The sequence below is a fragment of the Panthera uncia genome, chromosome B4, assembly GCF_023721935.1.
Source record: "Panthera uncia isolate 11264 chromosome B4, Puncia_PCG_1.0, whole genome shotgun sequence".
Classification (NCBI taxonomy): domain Eukaryota; kingdom Metazoa; phylum Chordata; class Mammalia; order Carnivora; family Felidae; genus Panthera; species Panthera uncia.
This window is the reverse complement of record NC_064809.1, coordinates 62,009,635-62,016,178: the sequence shown is the minus strand read 5'-3', so window position 1 is coordinate 62,016,178 and position 6,544 is coordinate 62,009,635. Positions and strand designations below refer to the sequence as shown.

Sequence of the window (6,544 nt, the reverse complement as noted above, 5' to 3'; positions counted from 1 at the left end):
TGACTATGCTTTCAGGAAGTGTGCACTATACTTCTGGGGGCCCAGTGCCAGTTGAAGAGCCTTAAAGACCCAGTTGAAGGTGTCTTGCTAAGTAAGTTTCTGCTTTCCTGGAAAAGCAAGTTTTAAATAGTAAATGATTTTAAAGAAGCTCGTTAGGAAAGGCATATTTTACCTCCTTTCCTGTCATCATTATAATAGAGGATTCAATCAAGTTTAATTTATTCAGCCAGGTGCCTATGGACGCTGCCTCATTTGTTTGGCTTTGTTTTCACAAAATCCCTTGTCAACTGTGTTCCCAGTGTCAGTGAGCTAATCCTTCCCCTCTGTCAGATCCATGGTAGACAAAGGCCACTAACACAAAGTCTCCACAATGAGAACGGCAGAGGATCTATTAATCTGTCAGTTGCCTGTGAATTATGGCCAAGATATTTGCCCAACATATGGCACAAGGTTATCACGTTGTAAAAGCCACTCATTTGAAGCCAAACATCCATGCATGCACACAGACGCTCATAACTACTTAGTGTATAAAAACATTATGCCCAAGGACAAGTCTTCTTGGGGATTTGAAGCTACCACTAAATAACAGTAGAGTTAATCTATTGGGGGTGTTTTATTTTCTATAGCATAAAAATAAATTTGAGATGAAATAAAATCACAGCAGCTTTCAGGGATAATGTAGATAAACAGCCGCATTTAGTTCTAATCCTCAGTTAGGACTGAGGGGCATGGTCCTCTGACAGGAAAGAGTTCTATAACCAGAGTCCAACTCATCCGTGAGGACACTTCAATGGGAAGAAACAATGGGATATCATGGAGGTGGGTGCCACCTGGCCTTCAGTCAGGGCCAGGAAGTTTAGTTCTCACCTTCGCAGATGCAGAATCTTAATCAGTAGCCCAAACAGGACTCAGATACTAACTCACTAATGAAGCTCAAAGATAGGAATATATAAAAGAGAATGCCACATTATTCATTCCCAATGAAAAATACAACTGCCCAACTTTAAAGGGATTGAGTCAGCCTAATCAAAGAATTCCCCCCCCCTCCCCCCCGCCAGTAAAAGAGACCCATAGCAGAACATTCCTGTGTGAGCCAAAGCTTACGGTGGGCATGCCCCTTGGGGGACGGTGGTTGCTGGGTAGAGGAGAGAAGTGGCCACAGTGGAGCTGATACAATGGGAGTAGCGTTAACCACTTTCAGAGTCCCGGAATTGTTTTTTTTTGTTTTTTTTTTTTATTTTTTTCTTTAACGTTTATTTACTTTTGAGAGAGAGAGAGAGACATAGCGTGAGCGGGGAAGGGTCAGAGAGAGAGAGGGAGACAGAGAATCCGAAGCAGGCTCCGGGCTCCGAGCTGTCAGCCCAGAGCCTGACGCGGGGCTCGAACTCACAAGCTGTGAGATCATGACCCGAGCCGAAGTCGGACGCTCAACCAACTGAGCCACCCAGGCGCCCCCCGGAATTGGTTTTGAACTCCCACAGGGAGTCAGGTATAGTCCGAAGCTGGTCAAAAGGTATAGGGAGGTTTTATGAGAAACTCTATGTGATTCTGACAAAAGGCCATTCAGAGTTAGAAAAGGGGCCCTGTGTTCGCTTCCTGGGGCTATGTAACAAAGTACCACAAACTGGGTGGCTTAAGAAAACACAAATTTATTTTCTCACAATTCTGGAGGCTAGAAATTCAAAATCAGGGCATTGGCAGGGGTGGTTCCTTTTGAGGCACGGTGGAACGATCTGTTCCACGCCTCTCTCCTTGCTGCTGGTGACAGGTGGCAATCCTTGGCGTCCCTTGGCATATAGATGCGTCACTCCAATCTCTGTGCCTCCTTCTTTACACAGTGTTCTCCCTGACCACACTCTAGTCAGGCTCCCAACTTTCTTCTCAACAGGGCCTCAACTTCCTAGTTCCATGTCCTTCTTTGGGTCACCCCATTTTAGCCAGAATTTTCACCCTCAACATCTGATTGGGTCTGTCATCCTCCGTCACCCCCCCCCCCCCCCAGGTGATGTCTGCCTCCACTGGGCCGCCTGCAGCAAGAATCCTGTTAGGTTAGCCTAGCAAAAAATTCCCTCCTTACCTCTGATGTTTTTTCCTAGTAATTGTCCATCCACTGACCCCCACCCTGCTCCCTGGCTATAAATTCCCACTTTGCCTTGTGTTCCGGGTCAAGATTAATCTCTCTCCTGCCAAAACCCCATTGCAGTGGTCTCTACACCTACTGCCATAATACCCCGGAATGAAATCTCCCTTCCTATTATTGTTTAACAAGTATCATGACTAATATTTTCTTATAAGGACACCAGTTATATTAGATTACTGGCTCACACTACTCCAGTGTGACCCCATCTTAACTAATTATATCTGCAATGCCCTTATTTCCAAATAAGATCACGTTTTAATGGGTGTCTGGGTGACTCAGTCACTTAAGCATTGGACTCTCTCTCTCTCTTTTTTAGAGACTCTTTTTCATTTGTTTATTTATTTATTTATTTTGAGAGAAACAGAGCACAAGTTGGGCAGGGGCAGAGAGAGAGGGAGAGAGAGAATCCCAAGTAGACTCTGCACTGTCAGTACAGAGCCTGATGCAGGGCTCAAACCCATGAAGCTGTCAGATCACGACCTGAGCTGTAAGCAAGAGTCGGACACTTAACTGACTGAGCCACCCAGGTGCCCCAGCATTGGACTCTTGATCTCAGCTCCAGGGTCATGAGTTCACACCCTGTGTTGGGCTGTGTGCTGGGTGTAAAGCCTACTTTAAAAAATGCATTTTGAGGTACTGGGGGATTAGGACCTCAACGTATCTTTTTTTTTTTTTTTTTTTTTAATACACTCCATGCCCAATGTGGGTTTTGAACTCAACAACCCTGAGATCAAGAGTCACATGCTCTACTGACTGAGGCAGCCAGGCACTCCCTCAACATGTCTTTTTCAATTCAACCCATAGCCATTCAACCCATAACAGGAAGCCTCACTGCTGTACACATAAAACATAGTGTAATAGACATTCTAATGTCACCTCATACACTTTTTCCCCCTCTTCTGGTAGTATTCCTTGCTCATTTCCTCCCGTGGGAGAGTGTTATTGCCCAGCCCTTTACACCTGTGACTCCATACCCCCAGCTGCACAGCACTGAGATGTCACTCAAGCAGGGCAAGTAATGTCCTCCCTCAGATTTTTCTACGTAGAGCTAATAGAGGGAAAGCCCTTACTCTCTGGGATGTGGGGTTTGTGCATGAAACCCCAGACCTGCTGCAGCTATGTCCCCAAATACATGGAGAAAACTTATCTGCAGGAGGTGAAAATGAAGCCAAGAGGAAGAAAAGAGCTGAGACGAGGGACAGAGAGCCAAGGCCAGATAGCTTAGAGGTTCTTGCTTCTAGCTTTTCCCAGCGCTCAGCCCCAGCTCTTCCAGGGTCACGACACTAATCATGCCCGCTTTGTGTTCGGACAAGTTGGAGTTGGTTCTATGACTTGGAAGGAAAGGAGTCCTAGGAGATTCATGCAGCATAGTGAAGATAAAAGAGACAGAGCATTAAGGGAACCTTGAGGGCTTTACCTTGTGGGAACCCCCTGAGAGCCCCCAAGGAGGAGGACATCCTCCCAGAGGAGCAGTGGGGCTGGGTGGAAAAGAGAAGTGGACTCTGAAAAATACTTGGTGACACTTTGGGGGGCTGAGGCATGTATCTCTATATAGGGGCCACTCAATCAGGAATTTTGGTGTTGAAGCTCAGCTGGACTTTGTTATGCCCCCGGGGACCTGAAGAGATTTCCATTAGAAATGAGAGGACTATCAAAAGACTAGTTGAGGGGCGCCTGGGTGGCTCAGTCGGTTAAGCGTCTGACTTCAGCTCAGGTCACGATCTCGCAGTCTGTGAGTTCGAGCCCCGCGTCGGGCTCTGGGCTGATGGCTCAGAGCCTGGAGCCTGTTTTGGATTCTGTGTCTCCCTCTCTCTCTGCCCCTCCCCTGTTCATGCCCTGTCTCTCTCTGTCCCAAAAATAAATAAACGTTAAAAAAAATTTTTTTTTTTAAAAGACTAGTTGACATGGAGTGACTGGCTGTCTCAGTCAGTTGAGCATCCACCTCTTGGTTTTGGATCAGGTCATGATCTCATGGTTGTGAGACCGAGCCCTGCATTGGGCTATGTGCTGGGCACGGAGCCTGCTTAAGATTCTCTCTCTCCCTCTGCCCCTCACTCATGCATGCACTCTCTCTCTCTCTTTCTAAAAAAAAAAAAAAAAAATTGAAAAAACATTGAAAAAAAAAAGAAAGAAAAGAAAAAGACTAGTTGACGAGTCTAGAATCCTAGCAAGGTGGACCTACACAAGCTATATGACATAAATATTTACTGGTGTCAAGCTCTGATGTCTGTTTTCACAGTGTAATATGCCTATCAGGAAGATATTAATTTATTCATCATTCAACAAATATTTATTAAGGGCCTATTATGTCTCAGGTGCATTGTAAGGATGAGTAGTGGTACACAAAAGACATGTAATTTCTGCTCCCATGGAGCTTTCAGTCTATGGGGGAACATATATTCAACAACAAATAAATACTCTAGTAAATGTATAACTACAATTTATAGTATTATAAAGGAAAGTTATGGGAAGAAATTATGAGAGACCTATACTACTTTTTTAAGATTTTATTTTAATTTTTTTAACTGATAATTTATTAAAAAGGTTGATTTAAGTATCTGCAATGGTGACTTCAACCTCGACTCCTGACTCAATACTGATGGAAGTAATCTGTTTGACAATCTCAGAAGGACTGTGCAAATCAATGAGTCGCTTGTGGATCCTCATCTAAAAACGATCCCAAGTCTTAGAACCTTCACCACAAGGAGTTTTGCTTGTAGTGATTCTCAGAATCTCGGTAGGCATCCAAACTGGTCCTTTCACTCTGAGATTCTTTTCTTTTGTGCCTCTGATAAAGTCTCCTTCTCCAACACATACCTTCTCCAAAGATTTTATGTTGTGACTGGTTAGAGTAATTCTAATTCAGTGAATCTCCACCTTTGGTTCCACAGGTGTCTTCCTGGTGTCTTTAAAAGCCATGGCTGCGGCCTGGCTTCCTGACTTGTTCCTCGGCCAGAGTGAACAGCTGTGAGTCAGCAGAGATTTTATTTTTAAGTAATCTCTACACCCAATGTGGGGCTCAAACTCACAAGCCTGAGATCAAGAGTTGCATGCTCTACCAATTGGGCGAGCCAGATACCCCAAGAAACCTACTTTACATCAGAAGGTTGAAAAAGGCCTGAGGAGAAAGTATCAAGACTCGCAGGTTGAGTAGAAGTTTGTCAGACAACAAATGTATGGGGAGAGGAATGAAAGGCAAGGCAAGGGAAGGAAAGAGAATTCCATGCGAGGGAAATAGTAGATGCAAAGACCCTATAGCCAGAAAGAGCTTGACTAGAAAGGAAGGCAAAGTATAGCTGAAGTGTAATAAGAGAGGGAAGAGAGTGGCTTGAAAAGAACCCAGAGACATAGACAACAGGCCTATGTAAGGGTTCCAGATTCTATCCTAACTGCCACTATAGGACAGAAAACCTTTCCACAGCAGAAAGCCACTGAAAAGCTTTAATTAATGTTCCAAATTACCTTCAAAGAAAAAAAGAATTAATTGAAGAAGGACAAGAGAAAAGCGAGACCAGTTAGGAGGTGATTTGCAGTAGTTCAGAGGAGAGGAGATGGCAGCTTGGAGTAGGTGGTGGTAGAGAGGTCTGGATTTGAGCTACACATGGGAGGTGGAACTGAGGGCACCAGGCCTGGTGTGGGCACAGTAGGTGCTGGAGAGGGAGCCATCAAGAATGACTTTCAGGTTACTGGCCTGAGCTTCAGGCAGTTGGTATTGCCATTAACTGAATTGAGAAATAATGAAGAAGGATGTTGCAAGGAGAAGGGCAAGGAAGATCAAAGAGTGGTTTTGGTTTTAACATGTTAGGTAGAAGATGCCTGTAGCACTTCCAAGTGGAGATACCAAGTACCAGTCAGATATGTGAGTCTCCCATGATACATGAAAGATGGGAGCTGGTGGTATATAAATCTGTGAACCACTTGAAAAACAATAGGATGAGACTACCTAAGAAGGGGGCCTACGGACTGAGATCAGAGGAACTCCTTACACTTAATTGTTTGGTACAAGCCAATGTGTTAACAGTGGAGACTGAAAAGCTACCACCAGGCAGTGGCAGAAACACCAAGAGCGTAGTGCCACAGATTCCAAAAAGAGAATGTCAGAAGGAGCCACTGGTCACATGTATGAGTGGCTGAGAAGTCCAGTAGGATGAGGATGGAAATGTGTATTGGCAAACAGAAGGACTTTTGATGGACCTCATAGAGAGTTTCCCCAATGGAGCCTTGAGGGCATAAGCTAGACTGGATGGGATGAAAAGTGAATGGGAGGTGGGCAATGGAGTCAGCATGGGTAGACAATGCTTTCAAAATCTGTATTTACTGTGGGGAGTAGAACAATGGGACAGAAACTCTAAAGGGAATGTGAGGTCGAGAAGGGCAGATTTAAAGATGGGAGTTACTGCCACA

At 44.7% G+C, this 6,544-nt stretch overlaps 1 pseudogene; it reads right to left on the bottom strand.

Moving 5' to 3' along the window:
* Positions 1-4,676: 4,676 nt before the first annotated feature.
* Positions 4,677-5,059, bottom strand: LOC125920401 (40S ribosomal protein S20-like; annotated as a pseudogene).
* Between the last annotated feature and the right edge of the window lie 1,485 nt (positions 5,060-6,544).